The sequence below is a fragment of the Erithacus rubecula genome (genome assembly GCF_903797595.1).
Source record: "Erithacus rubecula genome assembly, chromosome: 17".
In the NCBI taxonomy this organism is placed as follows: Eukaryota; Metazoa; Chordata; class Aves; order Passeriformes; family Muscicapidae; genus Erithacus; species Erithacus rubecula.
This window is the reverse complement of record NC_136669.1, coordinates 3,198,706-3,204,950: the sequence shown is the minus strand read 5'-3', so window position 1 is coordinate 3,204,950 and position 6,245 is coordinate 3,198,706. Positions and strand designations below refer to the sequence as shown.

Below are 6,245 nucleotides of genomic sequence, written 5' to 3'. Positions count from 1 at the left end.
GTCATGTCACATCCTTCTGTATCAGCTTTATCATCAGTAATGACAGGATGGGAGGATTTATCTGCCCTACCTGCCTGCCTTATTTGCAAAATAGTTTGAAAACCCCTGGAGATGGTGTAATAAGTGTTAAAATTACTTCACTCAAAGGCATTTAAAGTTTCTTTGGAGGGGTAGGAAATCTCACTTCTTATAATGTGAAGAGGCAGCAGCTGACCTATTAGTTTCCTTCTTACATGTAGTGATCCATCAACACCAGGATCAATTTCCTGAAGGTCACTAGCTCTTCTAAATCCTGCCATCCTCTTTGAATCCAGGGATTTGGCCTCTCTGTCCCTCACCTGCATTTTCCCTTCTTTCTCTTTTGATGAACACAGGCATTGCAGCTTTAAGGTTTTAAGACCTTTCCCAGATGGAAAAGGTCATTTGTCTTTCACTACTCAACACTTCCTTCATGAGTTCATTCAAACATTGCCAGGCATCAGAAGAACAGAACTCAGCTGTAGGGTTATCTGTGTCTAATTCCCTTTTTGTGTAGGTGGCAAAACTGATCTAGAACAAAACTGTTTGGTTCCCATAGCAATTTACAATGTGCAGAGACCATAATACTGTATTCTTCCCACTCTTTATCTACACCTGCTATGCCTTCCTTTGCCACACTAAGAGATGTAACACTGGCACTATTTTGAATGGCATCAAGCAGAAATTTTCCCGAGTTTCATACAAATTCTCCCTGTTTTTAGTAAGGACAGGATGCATTTTAAATCTAAGGAGCAAAAAGAAAACATTTTATTAGCTGCTTTCAATTGGATTCTCAATGAAAAGTTAATTAAAGGAGTGGAATGAAAAGATATTACTGTGCATCTACTAATCTTGGTACATTATTTATATGAAATCAGTCATCAAAATTAGTCATGTGCACTATCTTGCTGTGTGTGGTCTGGTTTGAAATGGTGTGTTTGTTTCCATTCAGCTCCACTGGATACAGTTAAGATACACATTTGATGTGCCATGCAGTTAGATCATATTTTGAAAGTTTATTATGCTCTCTATCTCTCTGTATCTGCAGGCTGAGAGTCAAGGGACCATTAAAAACCTTCAGCTCAGCTTTGCAGTGTGCCTGAGATGACATAAGTGACAAAAGTCATATTCTCCAGTAATTCCCAGGCACAGCTGGCCAGGGGCTCATCCTCTCCAGCCCTTGGCTGTGCTTGGCTGCTGCCCTTGGCTCCTGGGGCCACCAAGCACTGGCCCAGCCAGCCCAGTGTGGCAGCAGTGGCTCTGTGGGAGAAATGCACCTTAAAATATCATTTTTTCACTGCAAAGGGAAATGTAAGTGCACAGCCACTCATTTGGTCAGCACAGGCTGAGAGCAAGTGCAGTTTGGATGGGAAGAGCTGGGTTGAGAAAGAAGAAATTATTGTTCACATTGGCTGTGGGCTGCTCAGCCCAGGGGTGAGTTGGGGCTCTCTGTGAGTTTTCCTGGAAGATAGAGAAATGGGAAAGTTGAGTTGAGTCTCTCTGTGTGTTTTCCCTGGAATATGGGGAAATGAGCAGGTTGATTTGAGGCTCTGTGTGAGTTTTACCTGGAATATGGGGAAGTGAGCAGGTTGATTTGATGCTCTCTGTGTGTTTTCCCTGGAATATGGGGAAATGAGCAGGTTGATTTGAGGCTCTGTGTGAATTTTCCCTGGAATATGGGGAAATGAGCAGGTTGATTTGATGCTCTCTGTGTGTTTTTCCTGGAATATGGGGAAATGAGCAGGTTTTCCTGCTCGTTGTGCCCTTGGCTGCTGGGCCAGGGGAGCACTGGCCCAGTGAGCCCAGTGTGGCTCAGGGGGTGCAAGGACCCTGCTGTCCCCTGGCCAGGGATGGAGCAGCATCCCTGCAGCCAGCCCAGCCTGCAGAGCCCTGCTGCTCCATCCAGAATGAAATCCTCCTGGTTCTGCTGTGAGACCTTGGGAATCTCATCCCCTGCAGGTACCACAGCCCCTGCTTTGTTTAGCTTCTCTCACTTTTCTCCTTAGGATGTGCACCAAGAATAATCAGAGCTAACAAAGCAATTTCTGGGTGGCCAAGGAGCTGCTGCTTCCCTCCCTGCCTTGTCTCATCCTCTCCTGCAGAGAGAGCAGATAGAATTGCAGATCCCAGGAGAGGAGAATAGTTTAATGATCCCTCCTTAAGGTCACTGCCAATGCTGTTGCACAAATTGACCTACTAGGGGCTTCTGTGAGAGACCTGGACATGGAGGGGTGTAGTGTTACAGAGCAGTGCGTGGAAGTCACCCACTTCAATCACTGAAGCATTTTAATTGACATTCAGGAACTGTTCTTTGCTAACAGCTGCCTTTAATAGAGTGAGCACTGCTAATTCCAGTCATGGGGCTGCTCTGTGCTCTGTACTTCAGCTCAGTGCCTGAGAAAGGCACCTGAAAATATCTTTTTTTTTTCCCCCACAAATGTAAGTGCACAGCCACTCACTCAACACAAGTGCAGCTTGGATGGGAAGACCTGGGTTGAGAAATAAGAAATAAATGCCCACATTGGCTGTGGCTGCTCAGCCCGGGGGTGAATTGAAGTTCTCTGTGAGTTTTCCCTGGAATATGGGAAATGAGCAGGTTTGCCTGCTCATTCTGGGGACCAGGGAAAACAATGCAGAGAGGTGGAGAGGAATTCCAGCTGCTCCCCCTTCCCTTGAGTGGTTCCTCACCTTTCCTCATTGATGTCCTTCAAACCCATTGCATTTTTAAGCTTGTGAAAGGCTTTTCAAATTTCACATCAGCATCTCCTTGTTTGAAGACAATGTGCTTTAGGGGACACTTGATAATGTGGCAATAATTTAATATACTCCAGCTTTACTCTGCAACAGCAAATCCCAAATATTCTTCCACCATCACACTGCTTTGCTTACTTGTGGGCAGCTTAAGAGTTGATATAAGGACTTGATAGGAAATCCATCTTGCAGGCTCAGACCATATTGATCCTACAGAATGAGGATTTGTGTTCTTGAGCATCTCCCCACTAACTATAGCAACAGGAAATGTGTCTATAGCTGCAAAAGGGCAAAATAAAGAGGAGAGCAAACCCCATGACAGGGCATGGTGAAAGCACAAAATGAATTTTAGACCAAGATACATTTCTCTGAATATATTTTGGAATTGTTTTTGTCTTGAAATCAGTTCATGTCTCTAGTTGAGATGCACTGTGCTCATGAGGGTTGCTATTACAAGGGAGCTGAAGAAACCTAAAAAATCTGGTGAGCTGGAAACAGCCACTCCTGCTCCTCTTGGATAGGGCCCCACTCTGGGAACAGTTTAATTTTTTTCTCAGTTTCTCCCAGTGGATGAAAACTGATTTTTGCTCTGATTCCTTGAATGGAAGCAAGCCACAAACTGGAAATTTTTTCATATTTTATAAATTACCTTTTCTCATTATTTTTCTGGTTAAAATGGATGAACTTGGGGTTCAGTTTCGCACAGAAGCATCATTCACTCTGTGTTCCAGAATGAACTAAAGCAGTAACCATAAAATGGATATCTCTCAATCAAGGGTGCATCCCCTCTGACTTTTCTCATAAGATATTAAGAGAGAGGCATTATCAAATTCCATTTAACAGGTGTGTAGAAGAAGTGGAAATCTCATAATAATTTAATCTCCTTCATCAGCTTTTGCTAATTATGAAGATGAAGCCATTTTCTGTTTTGTTTCCCATTTAAAGCCAAAGACAAAACTCAGGAGACAGCAACAGCAATTTATTTTCTAGGTTTTGCTTTCTTCATGCAAAGGAATGCCAAGGTAACCTCACAGGGTTTCATTTTAAAACAAGAATTCAGAGGAAAAATGCCATGACTTTAGCCCACTGTCTCTATTAGTTTATTAAAATATTAGTCTTGTAGGTGTGTTAGATTGATTTGCCTTCTATGGTGTTTAAAAATAGCTGTGAGAATAATGGCCTTCATCAAAAATCATTAACTGGGACATTACTTTCATTTTTTAACCACAGAACAAATTGTCACAGCCAGATAAAACAAGCCAGAAAGCATTTGAAGCACACACAAACAGCCAGAAATTTACATACATATATATATATATATATATATATATATATATATATATATATATATACCTTAATCATGGAAAATCCTGGTAGATATTAACTGCCCTCCACTGCAGTTTGGTCAGAATTGCCAAGAAAGGTCAGATGGTTTGGAGAGGCTGGTGTTTGTACCAGCTGACATGCAAGGGCTCAGTTATTTATAGTGGTTTGCCTGCATCCCCACAATGCTGAGGGATTGAATGAGATTGCAGAGATGAAAGGACAGCTCAGCCTAACAACTGCAAATAGCTGTAGCTCAGTGAACTTCTAAATTATGACATTGCCAAGCCAGAGAGCTGCCAAGCTTAAGCACAGGTTTTAATCCTTATGGGGTGAAGGGATCCTATAAGAGCGTTTTTTTTTTTTTTTTTGGAGGGGTGCATTTTATTTTGATAAAGTTTATTTCTCTGTGTAGTGCAATCAATCTTTAGGGCTTCCCTTCCAAGTTTTTCCTATGAGCTGTGTTGTCTTTGGTTGTGTCAGGCCCTCTGATGTTTTTTTTTTTTTTTTTTATCTGTAGGATTTGGACAGGCAAAGAAGAAACTGGGGTCATATGAGGAGAGTGTTGGGACTGGGAAACATTGTGGATCCAAGTTCATCAGGGTGAATGCTCACCCCTTTTTGCTGAGTGACCCACCATAGATCAAGAGGAGAGAAAGAAGACATTTCTGATGAAAAGGAAAACACTGATAAAACTTATGGGAAAAGATAAGGGCAGTGACTGTGGCCAATAGGAGTAAAAACTCCTGTAAACTGGCATGAAACTCAGCTCCAGGAGATCTCTCTTGAAGAAACCACCCACAACTTCCAGTTTTACTGGGATAGTCATATCTCTGGGGAAAAGGTGTTTTCTACTCACCTGCAGGTCCCAAATCATCAAGGAATAAAAGACATGGAAGGTTTGCCCAAACAGCCAAATGGAAGAAAAAAGCCCTTGCAGCCAGTTCAGCCTCATGAGAAAACACCCATTTTCCCCCAGAAGCAGCAGGCAAGGAGCAGCTGAGTTGTTTCTTTAAATCAGTTTGGTTTGGTGTGGGATGCCCTTTGGAGCACAGCTGATGAAGCCAAGTATGAACAGAGTGTTATCTGAACAGATAGCCTGGAAAGAGCCCCAATGACTGGCCCTAATCCTAAAGCCTTCCCTCACACAGATAAACCCCCTTCAGCCAGAGGGACAGAGGAAATTACTGATATTCACTCATCTATTTATATTTAGACAAAAGATTAAACAACTTGGAACTGCCCTGCCATGTCCATGGAGAGGCTCCTGCAAACATGTGAGAGCCTGCACAGGCTTAACTGGAAATGGACTTGGGATTGTGGACATTTTCCAGCAATGTGTTTCCTCAATGAAGGAAAGCCGTATTTAGAAAGGAAACAGGCTGGGTTTTTTGGGGTGAAGTCACCAAGAGCCATCATTTTGGAGAAAACAGAAGATCCCTGTTGAATTTGTGTTTTTATAAGATTCTAAAGCATTGTCACTTTGTGAGGACTGCAGGCACGTTGGAACAAATCTTTGCAAAGAGGATGTTCTGATGCTATCAGGGCAAAATCATTCAGGATTTCAGTTTCATAGGAAATTTCAACCTTTCTTTTCTTTTTTCTGGTAAGGTACGAAAAAAGAAATAATTAGAAGATTGTAATGTCCCTGTATTCAAGGGGAAATTCCAGGTTTCAACCAGCTTTACTAAACCTCCTCCTTCTCTTCACTGGCACTAGGCCAGTGCCAAGGCAGGCACATGAGAAATTTTATGGAATTACCATGTTGTTCTCATCACCCCTTCTCCCGCATTTCCTCACAAAGAAAAAAAATTGTCAGATGATGGAAAGACATGTGAGAAGCAGGATCTCTTCTCTGTGTCCTGCCCCATGGCACAAGCAAACTTTAACCAGGCTGGAAATGCTTTGCTTTTCATCCTCATGTTATTGTTAAGTGAGTTGCAGCAACTTCTGGCTTGACTGTGTTTGCATGGTGTTGAGGGATATCTCCAAGAAGCATCTCCTGACCATTGCTGTCTGCTCTAAAAAGACTTTTTAAAGGGTTTTGGTGTTAGAAGAGGACCTTAGCAATTGTTTTTCAGGCAGTGTTTCAGCTGTTTTACTGGAGGCTCACAGAGACTGGATATTGCCTTTATTAATTTGCCTTGGTCAGA

At 42.4% G+C, this 6,245-nt stretch overlaps 1 long non-coding RNA gene across 1 annotated transcript; it reads right to left on the bottom strand.

Annotated features, from left to right (window-relative positions):
• Window positions 1–1,019: 1,019 nt before the first annotated feature.
• Window positions 1,020–4,198, bottom strand: LOC306809160. Its single transcript, XR_013776183.1, has 2 exons — window positions 4,123–4,198; window positions 1,020–1,739 (listed from the first exon to the last, which is right to left on the bottom strand). It is a non-coding gene; the product is annotated as an uncharacterized lncRNA (long non-coding RNA).
• Between the last annotated feature and the right edge of the window lie 2,047 nt (window positions 4,199–6,245).